The 10882-nt window shown below is 39.0% G+C and overlaps 1 pseudogene; it reads left to right on the top strand.

The window, feature by feature from the left end:
- Nucleotides 1-730: 730 nt before the first annotated feature.
- LOC150017220 (glyceraldehyde-3-phosphate dehydrogenase pseudogene) lies at nucleotides 731-1920 on the top strand (annotated as a pseudogene).
- The last annotated feature ends 8962 nt before the right edge of the window (nucleotides 1921-10882 follow it).

Genomic DNA, 10882 nt, shown 5'->3' with positions numbered 1-10882 from the left:
TCATGACTATCAACAACTGAATTAAAAAAAAAACTAACTAAGCAAACAATCAGAACAGGAACAGAATAACAGATATGGAGAGCATCTAAAGGGTTACCAGCTGGGAGGGGTGAGGGAAAGAATGGGGAAAAGGTGCAGGGATTAAGAAGCATATTTGGCAGGAACAAAATATACAGGGGGATGTTAAGAATAATATAGAAAATGGAGAAGCCAAAGAACTTATATGCACAACCCGTGGACATGAACTAGGGGTGGGGGAATTGCTGGAGGGAAGCAGGGTGTCAGGTAGAGGGGGGAAAGGAGGAAAATAGGGACAACTGTAATAGTGTAATCATTAAAATATACTTTAAAAGAGAAGCCATTCAGGAATAATAATATCTTGAGACAAGTGAAAATAAAAACCCAACTTATCAAAACAATGGGATGCAGTAGAAGTAGTACTAAGAAGAAAATTATAGCTATAAGCATTTGTATTAAAAAAGAAATATATCAAATCAACAACCTAGCCTTACACCATAAAGAACTAAGGGGGGGGGGCTGAAATCAAAGTTAGAAAAGAATATAGTAAAGATTAGACCAAAGATCAACAAAAAAATAAAATATTTAAAATGGGAAAAATCAACAGAACCAAGAGTTGATTCTTTGAAAAGATCAACAAAATTGGCGAACCTTTATAGAGACTAAGAAAAAAATAGAGAAGACACAAATAGTTGAAATCAGAAATGAAGAAGAGGGGTTCTCTGCTCCTCCAGTTCAACGGACTGCTGCGTTTTCCTGTGCAGTGCCAGCCTGAACCCTGAGACACGATGGTGAAGGTCGGAGTGAACAGATTTGGCCGTATTGGGCGCCTGGTCACCAGGGCTGCTTTTTACTCTGGCAAAGTGGATATTGTCGCCATCAATGACCCCTTCATTGACCTCAACTACATGGTCTACATGTTCCAGTATGATTCTACTCATGGCAAGTTCAAAGGCACAGTCAAGGCTGAGAATGGGAAGCTTGTTGTCAATGGAAAGTCCATCACCATCTTCCAGGAGCGAGATCCCACCAACATCAAATGGGGTGATGCTGGTGCTGAATATGTTGTGGAGTCCACTGGGGTCTTCACTGCCATGGAGAAGGCTGGGGCTCACTTGAAGGGTGGAGCCAAGAGGGTCATCATCTCTGCCCCTTCTGCTGATGCCCCCATGTTTGTGATGGATGTGAACCAAGACAAGTATGACAACTCCATGAAGATTGTCAGCAATGCCTCCTGCACCACCAACTGCTTGGCCCCCCTGGCCAAGGTCATCCATGACAACTTTGGTATCGTGGAGGGGCTCATGACCACAGTCCATGCCATCACTGCCACCCAGAAGACCGTGGATGGCCCCTCTGGGAAGCTGTGGCGTGATGGCCGAGGGGCTGCCCAGAACATCATCCCTGCTTCTACTGGCGCTGCCAAGGCTGTGGGCAAGGTCATCCCTGAGCTGAATGGGAAGCTCACTGGTATGGCTTTCCGTGTCCCCACCCCTAATGTGTCAGTTGTGGATCTGACCTGTCACCTGGAGAAAGCTGCCAAATACGATGACATCAAGAAGGTAGTGAAGCAGGCATCAGAGGGCCCCCTCAAGGGTATCCTGGGCTATACTGAGGACCAGGTTGTCTCCTGCGACTTTAACAGTGACACCCACTCCTCCACCTTTGATGCTGGGGCTGGCATTGCCCTCAATGACCACTTTGTCAAGCTCATTTCCTGGTATGACAATGAATTTGGCTACAGCAACAGGGTGGTGGACCTTATGGTCCACATGGCCACCAAGGAGTAAGAGCCCCCAGGACCACCAGCCCCAGCGACAGGAAGAGAGGCCCTCAGCTGCTGGGGAATCCTTGCCCCAAACTGATCCCCCAACATACTGAGAATCTTCTGACCTCTAGTTGCCATCCTAGACCCCCTAAAGAGGGGAGGGGCTTAAGGAGCCCTACCTTGTCATGCACCATCAATAAAGTTCACTGTACCCAAAAAAAAAAAAAAAAAAAAAAGAAATGAAGAAGACATTGCAGGTGACTTTGCACAAATGAAAAGGAGTATAAGAGGACTCTATGAAAAAGTCGTATGGAAACAAATTGGATAATGAGATAAAAGAGATTAAATTTTAGAAACACATAATCCACTGAGAATTGATCATGATAAAATCAAAATCATGAATAGATGTAAATTATAATCAATAATCAAAAACCTCCCAACAAAGAGAATCCCAGGACCTCATGGCCTCACTGCTGAATTTACCAAGCATTTAAAAAATAATTTACACACATTTCCTTCATATTTTTCCAAGAAATGAGGAGGAAGTAACCCTTTCTAACTCATTTTATGATGCCAGCATTACTCTCATACCAAAGCCGGACAAAGACACTAAGACAAGAAAACTAAAATCAAGATCTCTGATGAACATGGATGCAAAAATCCTAGTCAACATTCTACCAAATAGAATTCAACACCACATTACAAGGATTATAGACCACTACCAAGTGAGAGTTATTCCTGGAATGCAAGGATGGTTTAACATATGAAACTCAATCATTACAATATATCATATTAACGACATGAAGGGGAAAATACATGATTATCTCATTTGATGAAGAAAAATATTTGACAAAATTCAACATCTTTTCATGATTTAAAAAAACACTCAAAAAACTAGGAAAAGAAGGTAACTACCTCAACATAATAAAGACCACAAATAAAAACCCACAACTAACACCATACTCAATGATGAAAAACAAAGGTTTTCTTCTAATAGGAACAAGACAAGAATGCCTGCTTTGGCCCCTTCTATTTAGTATAGTAATGGAACTTTTAGCCAGTGCAATTAGGAAAGAAAAATAATAAAAAGCACCCAAATTAGAAAAAAGGAAGTAAAATTATCTTTGATCACAGACAACATGATTTATACATAGAAAACTAAAGATTATACACACACACACACACACACACACACACACACACACACACACTATTAGAACTAATAAACATAGTCACCAAAGTTGCAGGATACGAACTCAGTAGGCAATATCAGTTGTATTTCATACACTAACAATGAACAATCCATAAAGTAAATTTAAAAACAAATTATATTTACAATGGCATCAAAAAGAATGAAGTATGTGGGAATAAGCTTTCACCAAGGAGGAGAAAAACTTGTACACTGAAAACTATAAAACATTGTTAAAGAAACTAAAGGATATATAAATAAATGGAAAGACATTCCACATTTAGAGATTGGAAAACAATATTGTTAAGATGTCAATCTACAGATTTAGTGCAATCTCTATCAAAATCCCATAAGCATCTTTTATAGAAATAGCCAAAAAAATCTTTAAAAAGGAACAAAGTGAGAGGTCTATGTTTCCTGATTTCAAAGCAAGAGTGATCAAAACAGTGTGGTACTGGCTTAAAAACAAATATACAGACCACTGGAATAAAATAGAGAGGGAAGAAATAAACCTTCACATATACAGACAAGTGATTTTAGACAAAGGTGCTAAGACTAATAGAGATAGAAACATCTCCCCAACAAGTGGGTGCTGAGAAAATTGTCTATCCACAGGTAAGAAAATAAAATTGAATCCTTACATCATATACAAAAATAGCTCAAAATCAATAAAAAACATAAATGTAAATGCTAAAACTATAAGACTCTTAGAAGCATAGGGAAAGTTTCTTAACACAGATTCAGCAATAATTTCTTGTATATGACACCAAAATCTCACTCAACAAAGTTAAAATATGTGGACTATATCAACATTTAAGACATTTATGCATGAAGGAACACAAGCAACAAAGTGAAAAGGCAACCTGTGGAATGGGAGAAAAGATGTGCAAATTATATATCTAATAAGGAATTAGCATCCAGAATATGTGAAATAGTCCTCCAACTCACCAACAATCCAATTAAAAAATAAACAATCCAATTAAAAAATGGGCCAAGGACTTGAATTAACATTTTTGCAAAATATATGTATATATGGCCAACAAGTGCATGAAAAGATGCTCAATATCACTAATCAGTAGGGAAGTACAAATCAAAACCACAATGAGATATCAATTCACACCTATTTTTTTTTAAAAAAGAAAATAATGATGTTAGCAAGGAGAAATTGGAATCTGTGTACACCGGTGGTAAGAATGTAAAATGATGGAAATAGCATGGTAGTTCCTCAAAAACTAAAATTTAAAACACCATATGATCCAGCAATTTCACCTCTGGATATGCATTCGGAGAACTGAAATCAAGGTCTTGAAGGGCTTTTGTAAATCCATGTTCATAGCAGCCTTATTCAAAATAAACAAAAGATGAAAGCAATCCAAATGTCCATCTACAGGTGAATGAATAAACAAAATTTGGGATATGCACCCAATGAAATATTATCCAGCCTTAAAAAGGAAAGAAATTCTGAGACGTGCTATGCAAGAATGAATTTTGAGGATGTGATGCGAAATGAAATAAGCCAGTCACAAGAGGAAAAACGTTGTATGATTCCCCTAATATGAGATACCTAGAGTATTGAAAATCAGAGAGAGGGAAAGAAAGCAGATTGGTGAGTACCAAGGGCTAGGGGGAGAAATGAGAGATGCTATTTATAGAGTGTCTGTTTTTCAAGATGAAAACCGTTCTGGAGATTGGTTGCACAACAGTGCCAATGTGCTGACCATTACTAAACTGGACACTTAAAAATGGTTAAGATGGGAGTGATGTCAGCATTGTGGCAGAATGAGAAGGCCCCATTTTAGCTCCTCTCCAATCAATAATTAGTCATCCATTTATAACCAAACAAAGGTTTCTGCGCCCAACACACTAGCATGCCTGAGATACCCGCACACTGGTGTATCTCAATGTGTGCACACTGGAGCACATGAGAGAGGCGGGACAGCACCCACTGATATGTCTCCCTGCTCGCCATGGCTCAGCCCAGAGAGCCAGCTAACACAGGAGCAATGGAGGACTCGGTGAGCAGCCCCACACTAAGCAGAGCGCTGGGAGGACAGAAGCCAGGTCCATGCACAAGAGCCTGGCTCCCTCCGCCAGCGTCAGTGGAGCCCAGCGGCCACAGGGAACCCGTTGGCAGTGCAGCGGGCTCACAGACGCAGCTTGTTCCAACCCAACACGGCCCCTCTCCCAACCACCAACCAGGCAATCTGAACACAGTGCAGACTTCCGTCATCTTGGTCACCCAGGCGGTGACTCCCACAACCACAGCAATGCCGCCCCCCACCCTACCCCACCCAGCTCTGGAGGTTCAGGGAATGCAGGTGAGAGAAAACAAAAACTTGGGCTATGGCACCATCTACTGGGAAACAAAATAAAGGCCTTTAATTATCAACCTGTTGAATTGCTAAAATCAAAACGGTACCTAAATAGCAAAAATGTTCAAATGTACCAGCAGAGGAAAAACCCATCAAGCACCATGAACATCTGAGGTAACACAGAAAGAAAGTGACAATTCCCCAGAAGCCAAACTCAAAGTCATGGAAGACCATGATGTAAATGGTGAGAATTCAAAATAGCGGTCATGAAAAAGCTCAACAAGATACAAAAAAAACTCAGAAAGGCAGTCCACTGAGCTCGGGAATAAAATTAACAAGCAAAAGGGGTACTTTGCTAAAGAGATTAAAACTATAAAAAAGAACCAAACAGAAATTCTGGAGCTGAAGAACTCAATAAATGAGATAAAAGATACATTAGAAAGCACTGGAAATAGAGCAGATCATATGAAAGAGAGAATTAGGGAGCTTGAAGATAGAAATCTAGAAATAATTCAGGCAAAATGAGAGAGAGAACTAAGCTTTTAAAATGAAAGAACTCTACGAGAACGTTCTGACTCCTTAGAAAGGGCAACACGAGGATAACAGGAGTCACAGAAGGAGAGGAGAGGGAGAAGGACACACAGAACCTATTCAAAGGAATAACTGATGAGGATTTACAAACCTAGGCAAGGAACTGGACATTCAAGTACAAGAAGCTAACAGAACATCTATCACCTTCCTCAAGGCACATTATATTAAAACTGTCAAAAGTTAATGATAAAGAAAGAATTCTCAAGGCATCTAGGGGAAAAAAGACAATGACCTACAAAGGGAACCCCATCAAATTATCATCAGATTTCTCAGCAGAAACCATACAGGCCAGGAGAACATGGAATGATATCTTCAAAATATTGGATGATAGAAACTACTAGCCAAGAATACTACAGCCAGCAAACGTATCCTCTGGATAAGAAGGGGAAATAAAGGCTTTCCCAGACAAACAAAAACTGAGGGAATTTATCACCACAAGACCTGCATTACACAAAATATTGAATGGAGGTTTTCTAACTGAAACAAAAAGACAGAAGTGTATAAAACTCTGAGTAAGGTGACAGACAGAAGCAGAAAATTGCAACTCAACTTCAGAATAGGCTGTTGAACACTTAATTACAACATAAAGGTTATAAATAGGAAAAAGCATTAAAAAACTAGAGTTTCTGCAAACTGATGACAAACTCACAACATAAAAAGAGATAATTTGTGACAACAAATATATAAAAAAGAGAGGAGAAAAAGGACAGAACTCATATAGGCAAGTAAAGATAAGATGCTACCAGAAGAAAAAGAACTTTTTATCTATGAGATATTTTGTATAAACTTCACGGTAACCACAAAACAAAAATTGACCTATGAAATATTTTTTAAAAATAAATGCAGAAAAACATCATAGAAAACCATCAAATTAAAATAGCAGACAGAAACACAAGGGAAAAGAAAGAAGGGAGATACAAAACAATCAGCAAAAAAAAAATTAAATGGCTTTAGTAAGTTCTCATATATCAATAATCACCCTAAATGTAAATAAATTGAACTCACCAATCAAAAGGTACCAGGTAGCTGAATGGAATCAAAAACAAGACCCGTCTATATGTTGTCTTCAGGAAACTCACCTCAGCTCCAAAGACAGACATAGGCACGAAGTAAGAGGCTAGAAGATGATATTCCAAGAAAACTGTAACCAGAGAAAAGCAGGTGTAGCCATACTTATATCAGATAAAATAGATTTCAAGACAGAAAAGGTAATAAGAAACAAAGATGGACATTTTCTAATGATAATGGGGCAATCCATCAAGAAGACATAACATTTATTAATATACATGCACCCAACTAAGGAGCACCAAAATACATAAAGCAATGATTAACAGACCCTAAGGAAGAAACAGACAGCAGAAACACAACAGCAGGAGACTTTAACACCCCACTTTCACTAATGGAGAGATCGTCTAGACAGAAAATTAACATGGAAACACTAGGAACCATAAGATCTCACTCATACATGGGATATAAAACTGAAACTCATAAACACAGACAACAGTATGGTGGTTGCCAGAGGGAAGTGGGGAGGGGTTAGTAAGGGGTACAGGGGGCCTAATATATGGTGACAAAAAATGATTTGACTTTGAGTAGTGAGAACACATGCAATATACAGACCACGTATCATAGAAGTGTACACTTGAAACCTATATGATCCTATTACGCAATGTCATCCCAATACATTTAATTTTAAAAAGAAAAGAAAATCAAAAAGAGAACATCAGCCTTAAATGACGCATTAGATCAAAACGGCTTAATAGATATTTATAGACCTTCCCATCCCAAAGCAACAGAATACACATTCTTCTCAAATGCACACACATGGAATATCTTCAAGAGAGACCATATTTTGGGACACATCAGTCTCAATGACTTTAAGTAGACTGAAATCATATCAAGCATCTTTTCTGACCACAACAGTATGAAACTAGAAATCAACCATAAAAAGAAAGGTGGAAAAAATCATAAACATGCAAAAATTAAACAGCATGTTACTGAACTACTATTGGGTCAATGAAGAAATAAAAGAAGACATCCAAAGACATATAGAGACAAATGAAAATGAAAATACATTTGGGATACAGCAAAAGCAGTACTAAGAAGTTTATAGCAATACAGGTCTACCTCAAGAAACAAAAAATCTCAACAACAATCTAACGTTACACCTTAAGGAACTAGAAAAGAAGAACCCTGGCTGGTGTGGCTCCATGGATTGAGTGCTGGCCTATGAACCAAGCGTCGCTGGTTTGATTCCCAGTCAGGGCACAGGCCTGGGTTGCAGGTCAGGTCCCCAGTTGGGGGCGTGCAAGAGGCAGCCAATTGATCTTTCTCTTGCACATTGGTGTTTCTCTCCCTCTCTTTCTCCCTGTTTTCCTCTCTCTCTAAAAAGAAATAAAACATCTAAAATTAAAAAAAAAGAAGAAGAAGAAACCCCAAAGTCAACAGAAGGAAAGAATAAAAATCAGAGTAGAAATAAATAAAATAGAGAATGAAAGGACAACAATAAAAACTAATAAAACAAAGAGCTGGTTCTTTGAAAAGATAAACAAAATTGACAAACCTTTAGCTCAAGTCACTAAGGAAAAAAGAAAGGAGACTCAAATAAAATCAGAAATTCGAGAAGAGAAGTTACAATGGCTACAGAAACACAAATGACAATGACAGAATTCTACAAATGCACCATCAAATTACTGCAGAAACCTAGAACAAATGGACAAATTCTTAGAAGCATACTACCTTCTTAGACTGAATCATGAAGAATTAGAAAACTCGAGAGACCAATTACTAGTAAGAAAATTAAAATAGTAATCAAAAACCTCCAACTTATTAAAAACTAAAATGTCCAGGACTAGATGACTTGACTAGTGACTTCTAGTACACATGTAAAGAAAATAAACACCTATTCTTCTCCAACTCTCCCAAGAAATTGAAGAGGATGGATTGTTTACTACCTTATTTTATGATGCCAACATTACGCTGATACTAAAACTAGGCAAGGACATCACAAAAAAGAAAATCACAGGCTAATATCTCTAACAAACATAGACGCAAGGATTCTCAACAAAATAATAGTAAACTGAATTCAACAGAACATTAAAAGGATGTAGACTGTGGTACATGCCACAGTCAAGTGGGATCTATTCCAGGGGTGCAAGGATGGTTCAATATCCACAAGGCAGTACACCACACTGACAAAATGAAGGATAAAAGTCATACAATTACCCCAGTAGATACAGAAAAAGTATTTGACAAGATACAACATCCATTTATGATTAAAACTCAATAAAATGGATATAGAAGGAAAGTTCCCAGAAGAAAAATGGGCAAAGAACTTAAACACACCACCAAAATAATAATAACAATAATACAAATGGCCAATGGAAATATGCAAGAATTCTAAATCCTAGTCATAATTTTTTTTAAAGATCTCTATATTACTCTTTTTAAAAAAAATTTGTTTGTTTGTTTATTTTTAGAGAGAGGGGAAAGGAGAAAGAGAGGGAAAGAAACATCACTGTGTGGTTGCCTCTCACTCACGCCCCCAACTGGGGACCTGACATGCAACCTAGTCATGTGCCCTGACTGGGAATCGAACCGGCGACACTTGGCTCGCAGGCCGACGCTCAATCCACTGAGCCACACCAGCCAGGTCTATTCATAATTTTTTTTAAATGCAAATCAAAATAACAGAATGCCATTTCCACTTATTAGACTGGCATAAACATACAAGGTTAACGATCAATACTCATTGCCAATGAGCATGTGAGTAAGCACACATTTTTGTACAATAGTTAGCAAGTGGAAATCTGTGCAACTTCTCACTACAATAATTTGGTGACTATTAAAATCAAAAGAAAAAAACCTATTTTGATGCAGGAAGTGCATGACTTTCTGGAAATATTTACAAACCAACAAAAAAAATATTATAAAAAGTTTTCTGTTTAATTGCAGCATTGTTTGAAGAGCAAAAAATCCTAACCATCCATTGATAGGAAATCGATTGTATAAATGTAGGAACATCCCTATAATGGAAAGTCATACAGCCTTTGAAAAGCATAAGGCTAGCTAACTAGCTCTGTATAGGCTTATAGGGAAAAGTCTCTAAAAGCAAAAAAATATATAGTAAAAAACAAAATACAAAGAGCGTGTATACAGTGATTTCTTTTGTGCACACAAACAGTTGTTTATCTAACAACTACTTACTGAGCACCTACTAAGTGCCAGGCACTGGTTGTGCAACTGAACAAAACAGACACAATCCCTGCCCACTGGCGGTCAATGGGGGATGCAGGCAATAGACCAGGTAAGTCAATGCCATGCATAGAATAGGAGAAGGTGATGAGTCCTATTGCAGGGACAAAAACAAAAACAAAAAAAAACAGCAGAAGAATGGGGGATGCGGAGTGCTGGGCTATGAGACACCCTCAGAATGGTCAGGGAAGGCCTCACTGAGAAGGTGGCATCTGAAACCTGGGACAGTGAGAGGTGAGCTGCGTGGGGATTGGGGAGAAGAGCACCCAGGCAGAGGGAACAGGCAGTGCAAAGGCCTGGGGGCAGGAACATGTCTGACACGTTCCAGGGAAGCGAGGGGGCCTGTGTGCCTGGGACAGTGGAGAGTATGAAAGAAAGAGAAGCAGTAGAGGAGGCCAGAGAAGTGACCACAGTGCCTGGTTTGGGGAGAAGGGCTGCTGGCTTGTACCCCAATAAGGAATGCCTTTTGTTCTGAGTGACCTGGCACCCAAAGAGGGTATCCGGCAGAGGCATGAAGTGATTTACATGTTGACAGAACCACATAAAGATATGGGTGGTAGGCTCTTAGACCATTTTGTTTTCTGCTTTCGAGTTTTCTATATTTAAAAAGTAATAAATATCAATCGAAGGATAAAATGGGAGGGGATGCTAGGGACGGAAGAGAGGCAGGTGGCCAGAGGACGAGCAGGGCGACGTTCTATCCTAGTCAGAGAAGCAGGGGCCTGTCCTGAAGGCAGGCGTTTCCCAGGG

This window comes from Furipterus horrens, unplaced genomic scaffold, assembly GCF_987537825.1.
Source record: "Furipterus horrens unplaced genomic scaffold, mFurHor1.1.pri manual_scaffold_3, whole genome shotgun sequence".
In the NCBI taxonomy this organism is placed as follows: Eukaryota; Metazoa; Chordata; class Mammalia; order Chiroptera; family Furipteridae; genus Furipterus; species Furipterus horrens.
The sequence above is the reverse complement of the archived record's forward strand: the minus strand, read 5'-3'. Positions and strand labels throughout refer to the sequence as shown.